Genomic DNA, 16235 nt, shown 5'->3' on the forward strand with positions numbered 1-16235 from the left:
ATGTACCCGTTCCAGCGCTCGGTAAATAACCTGTTACCTATTCGTTACCTATTCGCTTTTAATGCGCGGGGTATACGGTGCACCTTGAAATAAATCGTTTTTTAATTGTGTTCAGGTCTCTGGTGGTAAAAATGTGTTCTTAGAGATGAAATGACCCTATTAGCGCGCATGTACCCGTTCCAGCGCACGGTTAATACCCTGTTACCTATTCGTTACCTATTCGTTACCTATTCGCTTATAATACATTTTTTTATACGTTTCACCTGTTAGAAAAGGATTTTCAATTATGTCCATGTCTCAGATGGTAGCAATGTGTTCTTAGAGATGAAATTACCCTATTAGCGCTCATGTACCCGTTCCAGTGCTCGGTAAATAATCTTGTTACCTATTCGTTACCTATTCGCTTTTAATGCGTGGGGTATACGCTGCAACTTGAAATAAATCGTGTTTTAATTGTGTTCATGTCTGGTGGTAACAATGTGTTCTTAGAGATGAAATGACCCCATTAGAGCGCATGTACCCGTTCCAGCGCTCGGTAAATAACCTGTTACCTATTCGTTACTTATTCGCTTTTAATGCGCGGGGTATACGGTGCACCTTGAAATAAATCGTTTTTTAATTGTGTTCAGGTCTCTGGTAGTAAGAATGTGTTCATTATGTCCAATCATTTTGCAGGGCCGTAGCGTAATGGAGGCAAATGCCTCACTTTTGAAACGACGATCAAACTTTAGAAGTGGCCATTTTTTTTTAATTTCATGTATTTTACATTATCAATATGCGAGTTTCAAGTTTCAAACTATTTACCGGCACACTACATACAGTGTTTCCAATCTGCAGCAGCGATTCTGAATATAATTATTTTACATGCATAGCGGTGACGGTAACAAAAATAAGTGTCCCGATTACAAATCAAAATACACAAATTGAAACAAATCTTATTTATGTCGTTACAAAACTGGTTGAAGACGGGTTCTTTAAAGAGAAAAAAGATGAAAAGGGAAACTCATGAGTATAAACACCCCCGATAAGTATGCTGGCTTATAACTTTCTTGGTTTATTTTTGAATCTACCAATGTTTACACACTGAACAACAAACATGCCGCAAATGCAAATCGATAAAATATTTCATTGACCAAAAAATAATGATTATTTATAATTAATTTAAACAAAATCATGAAGCGCCTTTTATATGGAAGTCTTTAATGTATAAGGCAATTCATGATTTTTATTTATCTTTAATAAAAGCATAAAATATATTTTTGGTATTGTTTGAAAATATTTTTTTTGTGTTTCTTTGTTTTATTATTATTATTAGCATGGTCTGGTTGTATGCTAGCTTGTTCCATTGATTATATTGCGGTAGGCCGTGGGTTCGAACCCCGAACGGTAGGTCAGACCAAAGACCTAAAACTTATAATATGTTCTCGTCTTTTAGAAGCTTATAACTTGCTGTTGGACATAAATATATATATATACATCAGAACGTGTGTTGAAGCTTTTTGATAGTACAGGTCATAGGAGAATCGGAAAGTTTTGGTTGAACAACAGAGTTGAAACTTGTTTTGTTACTTACTAAGCTAGCTAATAAAAAAAACGCATTCAGTCTGTTATATATTTTTTGGTTTTTTATTTAAGATAGTAATGCTGAAATAAGCTTCTTCCGTTTCATGCATCCGAACTCCGCTAAAAAAAAGGGCCCAAAAATTTTTCGCCTCGCTCCGCTCGGCGAAATGCCTCACTTTAAAAGAACATGCGCTACGGCCTTGTTTTGACTCTGACAAATGACAAATCAGTAAATAAAACCAAAAGGAAACAGGGTATCAGTCAAACACATAAAAAAAACATGACAACAGTGAAATTTTACTCATTAACAAACGTCTTATAAGTGAATAGGTAAAGAATAGGAAACGAATAGGTAACAGGGTATTTATCGAGCGCTGGAACGGGTACATGCACGCTAATAGGGTCATTTCATCTCTAAGAACACATTGTTAACACCAGAGACACGGACACAATTGAAAATCCTTTTCTGAAAGGTGCAACGTACAACAAACGTATTATAAGTGAATAGGTAACGAATAGGTAACAGGGTATTTACCGAGCGCTGGAACGGATACATGCGCGCTAATAGGGTCATTTCATCTCTAAGAACACATTGTTACCACAAGAGACATGGAGACAATTAAAAATCCTTTTCTAAAAGGTGCAACATACAACAAACGTATTATAAGTGAATAGGTTACGAATAGGTAACGAATAGGTAACAGGGTATTAAACGAGCGCTGGAACGGGTTCATGCGCTCTAATAGGGTCATTTCATCTCTAAGAACACATTGTTACCACCAGAGACATGAACACAATTAAAAAACGATTTATTTCAAGGTGCAACGTATACCTCGTGCATTAAAAGCAAATAAGGAACGAATAAGAAGCAGGGTAGTAACTGAGCGCTGGAACGAGTACATACGCGCTAATAGGGGTATTTCATCTAAAAGAACACATTATTACCACCAGAGATATGAACACAATTAAAAAACGATTTATTTCAATGTGCAACGTATAACCCGTGCATTAAAAGCGAATCAGGAACGAATAAGTAACAGGGTATTATCCGAGCGCTGGAACGGGTACAAATGCGCTTATAGAGTTATATCACCTTTAAGAACCCAAATCTACCACCAGAGACAACAAAACAATTAAAAATCATGTTTTAAAAGGTGCAACGTATGATACACGTATTACAAGCGAATTATAAGCGAGTTATGGAACGAATTCAACAAGGTAATAGCATGCTCCGAAACGATGTAGACCCTGCTTACATGTTTAACCCCACCACATTATGTTAGTATGTGCCTGTCCCTAGACAAGAGCCTGAAATTAAGTAGTTATCGTTTGTTTTTGTGTTACATATTTCCGTTTATTTTTTGGTATATGAAATACGGCCGTCAGTTTTGTTGTTTGAATTGTGTGAGGTTGTCATGTCTGGGCCTTTTATAGGTGACTACACGGTTTAGGCTATGCTCGTTGTGGAAGGCCGTACAGTGGCCTATAGTTGATAATTTCTGTGTCATGTTGGTCTATTGTGGAGTGTTGTCTCATTGGCAATCATACCAGATCTTCTTTTTTTGCAAGCGCTAACACGGTGATTTCATCCCGTCGAACCAAGATCCATCTTCAAACATACGGACATAAAGCAGTTAAAAGGTAGAACGTATAAAAAACAAATAAGGAACAAATGCGTATCGAACATCAAGTAAAAGGATCGGTTGAGCACAAACACATATAAATAGGTCATAAAAAGATCATTTTACCTCAACAAATTTAGAACTATTACCAGATATAAGCGTATTAACAACTTGATTTGTAATTGCTAGCAATAACGGATGACACCCTTCCCCCTATTGCCAGGTGAGCGGCAGCCATTTTGACAATTCGAAAGTCAAAGAGAGCATCTACAGATGTCTAGTAACATTTTTGCAAAGTTTCATTAAGTTTGAACATTTTAAAATTTTTGATATTTTTGCTGTTTCCATGGTTAGGGCGGCCATTTTGAAAATTCCAACTTCAAAATCCAACTCTGCCTATGCCAGTTACCATTCCTGTAAAGTTTCATCCAGTTTGCTGAAAATTCTTATTTTTGAAATTTTTGACCTTTTTGCATTGTTTCCATGGTAACAAGACCTATTTTGGAAATTCCAACTCCAATGTTGCTCATCATTACTGTGAAGTTTCATGAAGTTTTGAGCATTTTTAGAATTTTGAAAAAATAGTTCCAATGATCGCCAAAATCATCCAACACCTGTATATAGTGAGCTCCTACATTGTTTTAAAATATGATGATTCTGAGTTGAAGCATATCCAAACAGTTTACCAAAAACCAAAAACTGATTTTTTTTCACAATTGTGCCGTTTCCATGGTAACGGCAGTCATATTAAACTATTCCATGCCATAATTAAAAAGGGTGAAGGATATTAAAAATCAAATAAGTAACGAATAGGTAACGAATAGGGAATAGGGAATAGGTAACGAATAGGCAACGAATAGGGAATAGGGAATAGGTAACGAATAGGCAACGAATAGGGAATAGGCAACGAATAGGGAATTGGGAATAGGTAACGAATAGGCAACGAATAGGGAATAGGGAATAGGTAACGAATAGGCAACGAATAGGGAATAGGGAATAGGTAACGAATAGGGAATAGGGAATAGGTAACCAACTTGACGCCCATCAAAATCTTATAGTACTTTGCAGCGAAATCACCAACCAGCATCTATTTTACCAGAAATCTAATTTTATCAACCAATCAGAAGTGCCGTTATATATCTCTCTAGATTGTCTTAGATAGTGACCGACGATCTAAAACTAAAAGTATATTTTTGCATGAACCCCCTGAGGGGTTCATGCTTATATATTGGTGAGTTTTGGATGTGTCTATGGGCCACTCGATATCTCTCGGCCGGAAGTCGGAATAAAATTCTCGGAACGTCTCGAATGTTGTCGATTATTTATGCAGGTATTAATCTATGCTTTGGCTACGCTAATCTGACTTAGTTTGAATATATAAACTTATTTGCCTTTTCACAAAACATATATGTTTTGATAATAAGCGGTGTGAAAGTTTCTATAAAACAACAACTCTATTATATTTGTTTTGAAGCGATCTCTGAATACTCTGTGTGTATCTAGGTCAATTATAACACGGCATTGTTCGGTGGCAGGATAACATGCGTGAAGAATTAAAGTCATATGAAACGAGTGAGTGGTGAAAAATAATGTTTTTCCAATTCTTGAACCAATGCATGTATATAGCACAAACTAAGTTCTCTGTGCACGATTTTATCATTATTTACGCAAATATATCGTATAATCGTCAATTTTTTTTCTCTCTGTCTGTTATGATTTAACAAATATGGCTGCTCATTCAATGCCGTGTTTTGAAGCCGAAGTTTACCGATTGTCACCTTATAGTAAATAAATAACAAAAAGCATGGGTATTGAGCACGTGCTTAACATGTACAATCAGATAATTGATTATTTTAATGACAGATTCATGCGTATTGCGATCACCGGATTTTTACGAGGAGGGTTACGCTCAGGTCACTATGCATACGGAAAATATGTCGGCGAATTGCTTCCTGGAAGCAAGCAATTAAAAATAAGTAAACTTCTTCTAAATGTGGACAAATTAAAGAATTTTCCTCAGAAAAAAGTATATGTACAAAAGTTTTATAATGAAAACTATCCATTTAGTTATAAAAAACAGATGCATATTTTTTTTTAATTTGAGGTTTCATATGGCTTTAACTACGTAATATAGTGTATTAATAATTTTATCAATGACTTGGGAGAAAACATTTTGGTTTAAATATTTTTATTTATTTAAATCGGAAAACAGAAAGATAATATGATTTTAACAACAACGCTATTATATTTGTTTTGAAGTGACCTCTGAATATACTGTGTGTATCTAGGTCAATTATAACACGGCATTGTTCAGTGGCAGGATAACATGCGCGAAGATTTAACCACGTGATATAGTGTATTGATAATTTTATCAATGACTTGGGAGAGAACATTTAAATCGGAAAACAGAAAGATAATATGATTTTAAAAATTAAGTTAGTTTCAAAGCTAAAAACTGTATTTATGTTTTTATAGAAACTAACAATAATTTAAGTCAGAATATTTGCAATTATGAGAGGGGCGTAAAGAGGGTATCTGCATGGAAGAACGCTAAATAAAATTGTTATTCACGATGAACGAATAAATAAAAATGTCTTGCACATTAGTTGATCTTTTTTTCGATTTCACGAAAATGATGAATAATGGACCTTTTTCACGGTTGCATGTGAAATAAAAATGGCAAAACACGTTTCACGTAAATAACCTTTAATTACCACACTCTTAAGAATTTTAAAGTATTTTCAATATTCATTTGTAATTGAAATAAATATTTAATACCTATAAGACTTATAAATTCTTGCATCTTAAAAAATGTTGATCAACAATAATTATTTTTCTACGTTATATTTAATTCATACAGTTTTAGTAAGGTTTTAAAAGTAATTGTTATGTAATATATCCATAAAAAAGAAAGAAAGACTTGAAGACAATTTAGATGAAATGATAGAGGAATTAAGGCCAATTATTAAAAACTTGAATTTTGTTTTTGTTTATTGATGGTAGTTATTAGAAATTTCGAAAACGAATTTTGAATATGAATTTATTTTTATTTAATTTCAATTATTTTTTATTTTTATTTTGAAATATCAGTTAAAGTCTCATCTTCAAATACTGAATATTATTTTATGAATCATATGTATGCATTAATAAAAATAAAACTATTTTCCATTGATGAATATGTTGTCCTTGTACTATATACTGGACTTGATTCAGCTGGTTATTGAGTATGCAAATTTCACCAGTTTTAAAAAAATAGTTGATAAGAGGTAAATTTAGCAATGATTTGTATATGTTTATATACAAAGCAGCAAATTCATCTTGACCATGTTTTATTGCTTCTTCCCAAGCATACATACATTTGGTTTTTGATGAATAGGCAACTCATTCCCAACATACTGTTAATTCAGAAATTATTGACTGCATTTAATGTGATTTTATCATTTTAGAATAAAATGCAATATTATTTTGCTACATTATGAAAAATCCTCTTTAACTCTTATAGAAAAATTAAAAATGCTATAAATAATTGTGATTATAACCCTGTTACATCTTGCAATAATAAGAGCATCACAATAATTTTTGGATTTACAGTATTATAAGCCTTATTTGTGAAAAATGGTCACTATTTTTTGCAGGTGGTTATTCATTTCGTCTGGTGTTGTTGTTTCATTGGCCACGTATTTAAATTGTATAGAGTTACCAATATTTATCAAACATATCCCTGTCACATTCAGTAAGTATCTGCCTGTAAATCAATGGTTGTTGCTGTGTTGGACGATTGATTTTTCGTTTCTTTTTGGGTACATTAATCAGGTCGTTCCTTTTTTCGTTTGTATTGTTTACATTTCTTATTTCAAGGCCTATTGTAGCTGACTGTGGTAGGGGCTATGTTTTTTTTTATGAAGACTGTTTGGAAATTTATAGCTGTTAATTTGTGTTATAAGGTCTCTTGTGAAAGAATCTCATCAAAAATCACACCAAACTTCTTTTCTATATTTATTTGGTTTACTTTTTTCTTGAAGGTATATCACAGAACAATTCTTATATAGTAGATATTATAAGTCATATATCAAGGTATTTTGACAAATAACCTAAACCATATTCAAATCTGAGGTCCAGAACTTTAACATTTATTTATCTTATATGTCCTCATTGATTACATTACAAATAAAGTGTGTATGATTGTCACAGACAGCCTCAAATAATTATGTAGGATAATTAAAAACTTCCAGGAAACAAATTAAATCGATATCAATTTTAAAAAGTCAAAATAAATTAACCACAAAAAAAGCAACCTGAGGATTAGACGTATGTTGCAGAGTCAATACAATTTCCCTTAGTCACTTAGAGTTTGCAGAAATTGGGAATTGCAATAGATCAGCAATTTGTACATGAAACACAAAGTAAAAATTAAGTAAATTCATTCACATGTGTAATAATCTACCCACTATTACATATTTTCAATAATGATGTGACAACAAAACTCATTAATATTGATTAATATCTCATTCACAGTAAATGTGTTCAAATCAAAAGCAAATAAAATCAACTAATGTTGTTGACCGCAGTCAGCAGTTGTGGGTTCATGTATTGCTTTTCTTTTTTTAAAGAAAGCAACTTGTTTTGACAGCAGAAAAACAACCGATGGGAATTTGATAAGAAACGACCATTTCAGTCGGCAATCGGTTCTTAATTAATACGCTGCTAGTGCCAGTAAAATATCCATTCCTATAGTAATAGGCTATTTTACTGGCTTGATTTAGATATTTTAATCAGAGCCGGCAAAATAGCCGATTCCTTGTATTTATTTGGATTGTCTAAAACGTATGCTGTGTCAAATATTCAATGACAATACTGTTGCTTATAATTTCTGTCATCCTCTTCATTGAACTTTGAAGGATAAATTGTACTCTCATTAGTAATCATACATATACCACATCTCCTTTATTTTATTTTAATGCCTTATATATACATGTATATAGTGATAAGGAGTCCATTCCTTCATCTCATTCTGTCTTTTATTCCTTCTAGCAACACTTTTTTTTATTTTATTTTTTTTGTTGTTTCTGGAAAAAAATATTTAAACATTGATATAATCCTTAGTTTTACCTGTAATTTATTTTGTTTCCTGGTGATTGATTTGGCGCCATTTCAACTTTGCACGTGTAATTGATGTTTTACCTTCTGTACCTGTACTTTTAAAACGACATTAAAAAATTCTTTTTCACTACCGTTCAGAAACACCATTGGCAAGAAAAACACATATACCTTTGAAAAAATTGCGTGTGGCGTCAACCAGTCCACCCCAAAAATGACCATCAGAAAGCCTTGGAATGGTTGATGCCAGAATGAGTGTTGCTGACATCTTGGCTTCGATTTAATGTGCATAAGGCAACAGTTTAGAGACTAACAAACAGATATCGACAAATTGCAACTGCACAGGATAGGTCGATATCTCGTAGACCAAAAAAACTATCGTCAAGGGAGGAGCGCTACCTTCGCTTTACCTCAACACATGACAATTTTTTTCCTGCCACAAAAGTAATGCATGACTAAGGGCAGCTGCTGGTGTGCCTGCTAAACCTTCATTTGTGCACTTAGGGCATGGCTGAGAAATTGATTTTGAATAACACTATACTCATTTCCGTATTTTGACCTTCCCGCGCTCCATACAAAGAAAATCCTAATGAATGTAATTGATAAACATTCATGTTGCATTTGACATGTCATAATTCCATTTTGTTAATATCAAAATTATATGTTGTTATGATTTTGTAATAAATAAAATTTCACATTTTTGTTGCTAAACTTTTGGCTCAGTATACTTGACAGAACTACTTAAAACTTTCTCAGATTCCTTAATGATTGCTTAATCATGATAATGTTCTTTTACACCTCCTATTTCATTTCCTCATCTGAAGAGAGTTTTGACTTTGGGATGACATGGACACATATTTAGGGGTACCCATTTTGTATACACAACGCAGGATCCTCCTTTATAATTTTTTACCATTCATTGACACTTTCTCACAATCTTATAACCATATAATGCTTTTTTTGTGTACCTCCTATTTGGCTTTTTGATCTGAATAATTTTTTGTGTGTTTCACTTTAAACCATGTATACCAAAGCGTAGACTTTGACATTGCTTTATTTGGAGGGTACCATTTTTTATCAGTAACACCTCCTGAACCCCTTATTACAATATAATAGGGCAAAGTAAAAAAAAATGGTCCAATTTTTTTTTGGTCAAATTTTAACATTGTTTTAGTCCATTTTCTTTTATAGTATCTTGATACATATACATTTAAGTTAATAAATCCAAAAGGATATAAAAAAGTATAAAGAAACAAAAAAGTTCTGAAACTTTATTGACATAAACCAATTGAAAAAAAATAAATCAAGTATACCTTTTGGGAATATGATTCCAAACAAATACTATCAAATATTAATATTTTTTTTCACCCCGTTTGATTGCAGAAATCAAAACCTGACTTTTAAAGCGAAAATTAATAATCTCATCTTTGATTATAATTTTTTTTAATGTTTTTGGCTAATTTTTGTATCAATTCATTTAAAGTTGATTGAAAAAGTTTTAATTAAAAAATAATTCATCAATAAACTGATAAAAAACCTTCTCCTTATCAAAATTAACCCTTTTTTAAATTCACTGACGAAAAAAAAATGATAGATAAATCTTTTAATAAAAAAGATGTATCAAACAGAAAATACATCCAATTTCCCCTGTTTTTGTTGCACTCCTGACATATTATACACCAAACTAAAATACAGAAACTAGAACAAAATGCTCATGATTTTTTATTTTTTTTTTAATCATTGCTGGTTTATAAAGACCTAAATCTGTCATTTAAATGTAATTTCTGTTTTACCTTATGCATCTTATGCACTTCAGACCATATTTAAATTCATTTTTCTGGCAGATTCTTATACAATTGAGGGTAAGTTACCAATTAAACTATGAACTAAATTCCATTAAATATCCATCAGAATTGTTGTTTAACAGCTTAAAAAGAGATCTGCAATCTTCAAAATTTTTCTGAACTCTTACTTTAAAAAAAAAAAATTACCTTTATAAGGTACTTTATTTCCCCTATCTTGTTGCACTCCTGACATTCAATATATATCATAACAAAATAGTTTATACATCATCAAAACATACCATGATTTCTAGATTAAGTGTTTATATACATTTATGCCTTTCAGATTTGACATTTTATTTTCATTTAAACAATATTTTTTTTAGCTATATCATACATATCACGTTTTGTATACATAAATTCACATCTCATCATATTTCGCTACTATTTTTTTTTTAAATGGCAGTGATTGCAATGTTAAAATGGGCTGAATGTTGTGGCTTAATGTGTAGAATAATCCTCCTAAATATCTTTGGAAAATTCCAAGCATTAGAAAAATTACATTAAAAAAGATGCCAAGATTGTCAGGAGTGCAACACTTTTTCTTGACATTCAAAAAAAAAGTTTTATTTGAAAGACACAGCAACTTGTAATATGATGACATGTGTCATAGATTCTTATGTATATTACAACTAGTATGTCATAGGGATGATTTCAGCTCAGAATGAAGCTTATCCATTGATTCGTTTTATTACAGATGTGTTTTGAAAAAAAGTTGGCCATGTCAGGAGTGCAACACAAAAAATAATATTACTGAGGAATAGAATGATTTTTGCTTTAATGGCTCACACATAAATATAAACATAAGTCAATCCTGTATAACAAACATATTCTTTTAGAATTTCAAAGCAGGACTTATAAATTTATTTATTTAAATATATTTGTCCCAATCAAAAATTCTTGAATGACAAATTTTTATATAATTTTAGAATTTAGGAAGCTGATTCTCATAAACTGTGCATTTTTATGAGAAATAACCATATTTCAGTTTCAAAAGTTTTATAATGGTTTTATGAAATACTAATTAAATTATTATAACTGTAATATCAAACAGTTAATTTTGTTGAGCTTCTGACATGAATTTACCACAACAAAAAGTTTTTGTACATATTGAATATTTTTATCATAGCAAGTTTCACAAATTTTGAGTTCATCTTGCTTATCCAACCTTAAAATAAATAAAAGATGGGAAAGATATTTGATGAAACTAAACTTACTAAACTTACTTGAGAATAAAATCAGACAGACTAATTAGGGACCAAAACACACCATCAAAGTCAACATGGACTATAACTTTGATGAGCAGAAAATTGAGAAAAGATCTGAAAGAAGATCCACCTCAAGGACACACTAGACATTATATTACCAAAGAAAGAACAAGAAATGTAAAACTTAATTACAAAGACTTAAACATGAAAACAAAAACAAAGATATGAAAAATGAAAACAAAAACCAGAGAGATTGGCAACAGAAGAGAAAAAAATAAATTTACAAAAAAAAAAAAAAAAAATCCAAACCCACAGAAGAATATACAGTCGATAAGTAAAATTACAGGTACTGATACACCATATAGAGAAATCAGAAAGAGAAGACTAATTCGTCCTGACAAACCCAAATATTACCCTAAAACAATTGTATACATCATATCCACAGCTAAACAAAGGCAGTTGTAAGAACTAATCAGTACTGGTGGAAGTGTGCTAGAAATTGATGGGTGCTGAAGTGGAAACAAAGTTGAGAGACCCTTAATAGATCTGGAATCTTGAAAAGAAACTGGCATTTTCAAAAAGAATAAAGGCTACCTAAAAAACTTAGACTTAGAACTAAGGAACTCTTTGAAAATGTCATTTTCTTTTCAACAGTTTTCAGATCTTAATGGGGTTCCTCATCCTTGTTTATACTTCAACATATTTAAGACTCATCAATTTCTGGTACACAGCTACCATCAGTTCTCATTAACTCTGACAACCACCTTAGTGTATCTGTAGATATGATGTGCTCAATTGTTTTACCACAAGATTTGGAATGGCCAGGCAGATAATGTCTTTTTCTTTGACTTTTCTTTCTGATTTCTCTAGGTATTGTTAGTGCATCTGTACTTTTGCTAAATGACTGGACAATTTTCTGCTGGTTTGCAACTTTTTCAGCTTGTGTCAATTTTCTTCTTCTCTTTTGTTGCCACTTTCTCTGTTTTGTTTTCCTTTTCTCATATGTGTTTTAATTCGGGTCAAAGTCTTTTGATTTAAGTTTTACATTGTTTTGTTTTCATTATTCTTTCTTTGTTTATATTTGTCTAGATTGTCCTTCAGATTAGGATCTTATTTCATTGTTTTTCTCAATTTTCTACTCCTCAAAGTTGAAGTTGTTGTTGACTTTGTATGCACTTAGCCTGTCTGATATTACTATAAAGCATAGTTTCACAACCATCTTTCCCATCTTTCATTCATTGAAAGGTTGGGTCTTAAAATTGAACTCAAAATGTGATAAATGGTTTGTTATGGTAAATCCATGTCGGGAGTGCAACACAATTAATAGTTTGTTATAACAATTATAATAATTTAATAAGTGTTACATGAAACCATTCTAAAACTTGTAAAATGAAATATGGTTATTTCCTAATCAAATGACAAAGTTTAAGACAATTACCTTCCATAATTTGAAAATTATATGAATATTTAGCATTAAAATATGTTTGCCTGTGACAAAAAACAATTCTTGGATCTAAGTCCTGCTTTGAAACCTACCTTTAAAAATTTATTATACCTCATACATGTAACCTAAATAGTTAGAAAACATGTTTAGATGCAAATAAGTCACTAGGAGGTGAGATTATCTTAAAATGTAAGTCCAAGAAAATGTCATTTTTAAAGTGTTGCACTCCTGACATCAAAGAAATGGTTCTAAAAGAAAAGTTCCTTGTCTATCAGACTATCCTTTGGGTGCAATCTTGTATCTAGTATAGTATCGTTTGAAAAATAAAACAGAACCATATATTTGCTTTTGTATTTTTTAAGTGTGAGTCTTTAAACTCCAAAGTTGCACGCCTGACACTCATAGGGAGGCCTTATTTACCCGACTCTCACACATTATTTATATCAATAATCAGATAAATAAACTATTTATTCTAGATAGGACATATTTGTTTAACAGTATTGACTTGTTTATGTTTAGGTGTGAGTCATTTGAGCAAAATTCATTCTATTCCTCAGTAATACTATTTTTTGTGTTGCACTCCTGACATGGCACAACTTTTTTTCAAAACATATCTGTATCAAAACGGTTCAATGGAAAAGCTTCATTTTGAGCTAAAATCATTACTAAGATATAACAGTTTTCAAAGAAATAAGAATTTATGGCATATCACTTCATAAAACAATTTTCTGTGTCTTGAAAAAAAAGTATTTTTTCAAAATGTCACAAAAAAGTGTTGCACTCCAGACAATTTTGGCATCTTTTTTTAACATATTTTTTTTAATACTTGAGATTTCCCAAAGAAATTTTGCAGGAATATTCTTCACATTAAACCACATCATTTGAAATCAAATTATCCAATCAAATTATCAGCATGGTTGATAATTATTGCTATATATGCAAGGAACCATTTATTTTGACTTTGCCCAATACAACACTTTTGTGCACATCCTATTTTGCTTTTGATCTGGACCATTTTTGAGATTTCCGGTACCAAAAAAAGGAGGTTGCAAGCAATTTTTTGTGAGCTTTGCTCCAGACATGTACAGTACCTCTAGTTACATTGTTTGTTGATTGATTAATCATGTTGTTAATTAATAGGTTTATGTAGATGAAATCTCATTTTTATGATACATTTATCATATTCCAAGTACATGTACATGTTATATTGCTGATATATCAGTTAAGTATTTCCTGTATAGTATGCATCTTCTCGTATCCACTCTCTTTTCATTTATATATTTTATTTTCCAGGTGTAGACAGTTGATATTGAATATCAAGAATTCTTTATCTAAACAGAAGAAGGACACATGTAAAGAAACATTGGATAATTGGAAGTAAGGCAACATTCAATCTTCTTCTGTTATCAGGGCTAGCTATCATCATGATCATGGTTATTATACAATTTGATTGTTATTTGTATCAGAGATATGAAATTTTAGTTTTGAACATGAGTGCTCTAGCAACCATGTTTAATAGTTGAAAAATGTTTTTATAAGCCTGCAACATTTTGTTGCTGAAGAGAGACTAAGTATTCCTGCATTCCATTGTTGGAGTCTACTGCAGCAGTATCAACCTTTAGGCACAATTTGATTTTATACATGTAGTCTTTTTATACGACCACAAAAAAAATAATTTGTAGTCTGTATATTGGTATCACGTCGTCGTCGTCATCGTTGTCGTCCGAAGACAGTTGATTTTCGCACTATAACTTTAGTATGTAAGTAAATAGAAATCAATGAAATTTAAACACAAGGTTTATGATCACAAAAGGAAGGTTGGGATTGATTTTCGGAGTTTTGGTCCCAACAGTTTAGGAATAAGGGGCCAAAAAGGGCCCAAATAAGCATTTTTCTTGGTTTTTGCACAATAGCTTTAGTATAAGTAAATAGAAATCTATGAAATTTAAAGACATTGAGGTCTAAAGGGTCCAAAATTGAACTTTATTTGATTTCATCAAAAATTGAATTCTTGGGGTTCTTTGATATGATGAATCTAACCATGTATTTAGATTTTGGATATTGGAATACCACAAAGGGATTGTAAGAATTGTTTTTGGGAGTTATGGCTCAAACCGTTAAGGAATAAGGTGCAAAAAAGGGGGGGGGAAATGGTTTCCAGGTTAATGGACAATTACTTAAGTACAAAACATAATTTAAAAGCAGTGTAAGGTTGGTAATTGAAACTCATTTTAATAGCTCACCTAAACTGCTCTTAAATTATGTATATTGGAAATTTGCCAAAAACTTTGTTATTAATAAATTCCATTGGAAATTTGCCAAACACGTTAGTTTAAATGAATGAACTTCATTGGAAATTTGCCAATATAAAATGTTGCATTGGAGTTATCTTTCTTTGTCCAGAATAGTAGTCAAATCAACTTAAATCATGACTGTATGACATTTTATATTTTATGATGTATTTAAATGAGTAGTTATTGTTGAAAACTCCATAAGAAATTAAAATTGAGATTTTTTGAAATAAGGGAAAGGGGGAGGTGAAAAAAAATTGGTGGGGTTCAATTTTTCTTATTTCAGATTTCAGAAATGAAAAAGAAAATTTCTTCAAATATCAAAGGATTAATATTCAACAGCATAGTGAATTGCTCAAAAGCAAAAAAACAAAACATTTTAAGTTCATTAGACCACATTCATTCTGTGTTAGAAACCTATGCTGTGTCAACTATTTAATCACAATCCAAATTCAGAGCTGTATCCAGTTTGAATGTTGTGTCCATACTAGCCCCAACCGTTCAGGGTTCGACCTCTGCGGAGCATCTGGTTTATTATCAAAAGACAACAGTATATACATGGTATAATGTGCAAAATTTTGAAAAGATTTATTAAAGGGATAGTAGCTACGATTTTGACAAAATTATGACCAAGTTTTAAAGCTGCTAAAAACATGATAACTGATGAATCTTTTGTAGACGAAACGCGAGTCTGGCGTAAATATAAAATTTCAATCTTGGTATCTATGATGAGTTTATTTACAACCACTGGGTCGATGCCACTGCTGATGGAGTTTTAATTCCCCGAGGATATCACCAGCCCAGTAGTCAGCACTTCTGTGTTGACTTGAGTTATCATTGATATGTTCATAATTATAAATTAACTATTAACATATTTTTGAAATACTAAGGCTTTTCTACCTCAGAAATAGATTACCTTAGCTGTATTTGGCAAAACTTTTAGGAATTTTTGGTCCTCAATGCTCTTCAAGTTCGTATTTTATTTGGCCTTTTTAACATTTTTTGATTCGAGCGTCACTGATGAGTCTTTTGTAGACGAAACGTGCATTTGGCGTAAATATAAAATTTCAATCCTGGTATCTATGATGAGTTTATTTACAACCACTGGGTCGATGCCACTGCTGGTGGAGTTTTAATTCCCCGAGGGTATCACCAGCCCAGTAGTCAGC

General features: G+C 31.8%; 1 long non-coding RNA gene across 1 annotated transcript in view; it reads left to right on the top strand.

The window, feature by feature from the left end:
* The window catches only part of LOC143063190 (uncharacterized), a 45352-nt gene that overhangs the window by 14749 nt on the left and 14368 nt on the right, over positions 1-16235 (top strand). Inside the window, exon 2 of the long non-coding RNA XR_012974965.1 lies at positions 14069-14152. This is a non-coding gene — a long non-coding RNA (uncharacterized LOC143063190). The remainder of the gene's footprint in view (positions 1-14068; positions 14153-16235) is intronic.

Source organism: Mytilus galloprovincialis, chromosome 2 (genome assembly GCF_965363235.1).
Source record: "Mytilus galloprovincialis chromosome 2, xbMytGall1.hap1.1, whole genome shotgun sequence".
NCBI classification, from domain to species: Eukaryota; Metazoa; Mollusca; class Bivalvia; order Mytilida; family Mytilidae; genus Mytilus; species Mytilus galloprovincialis.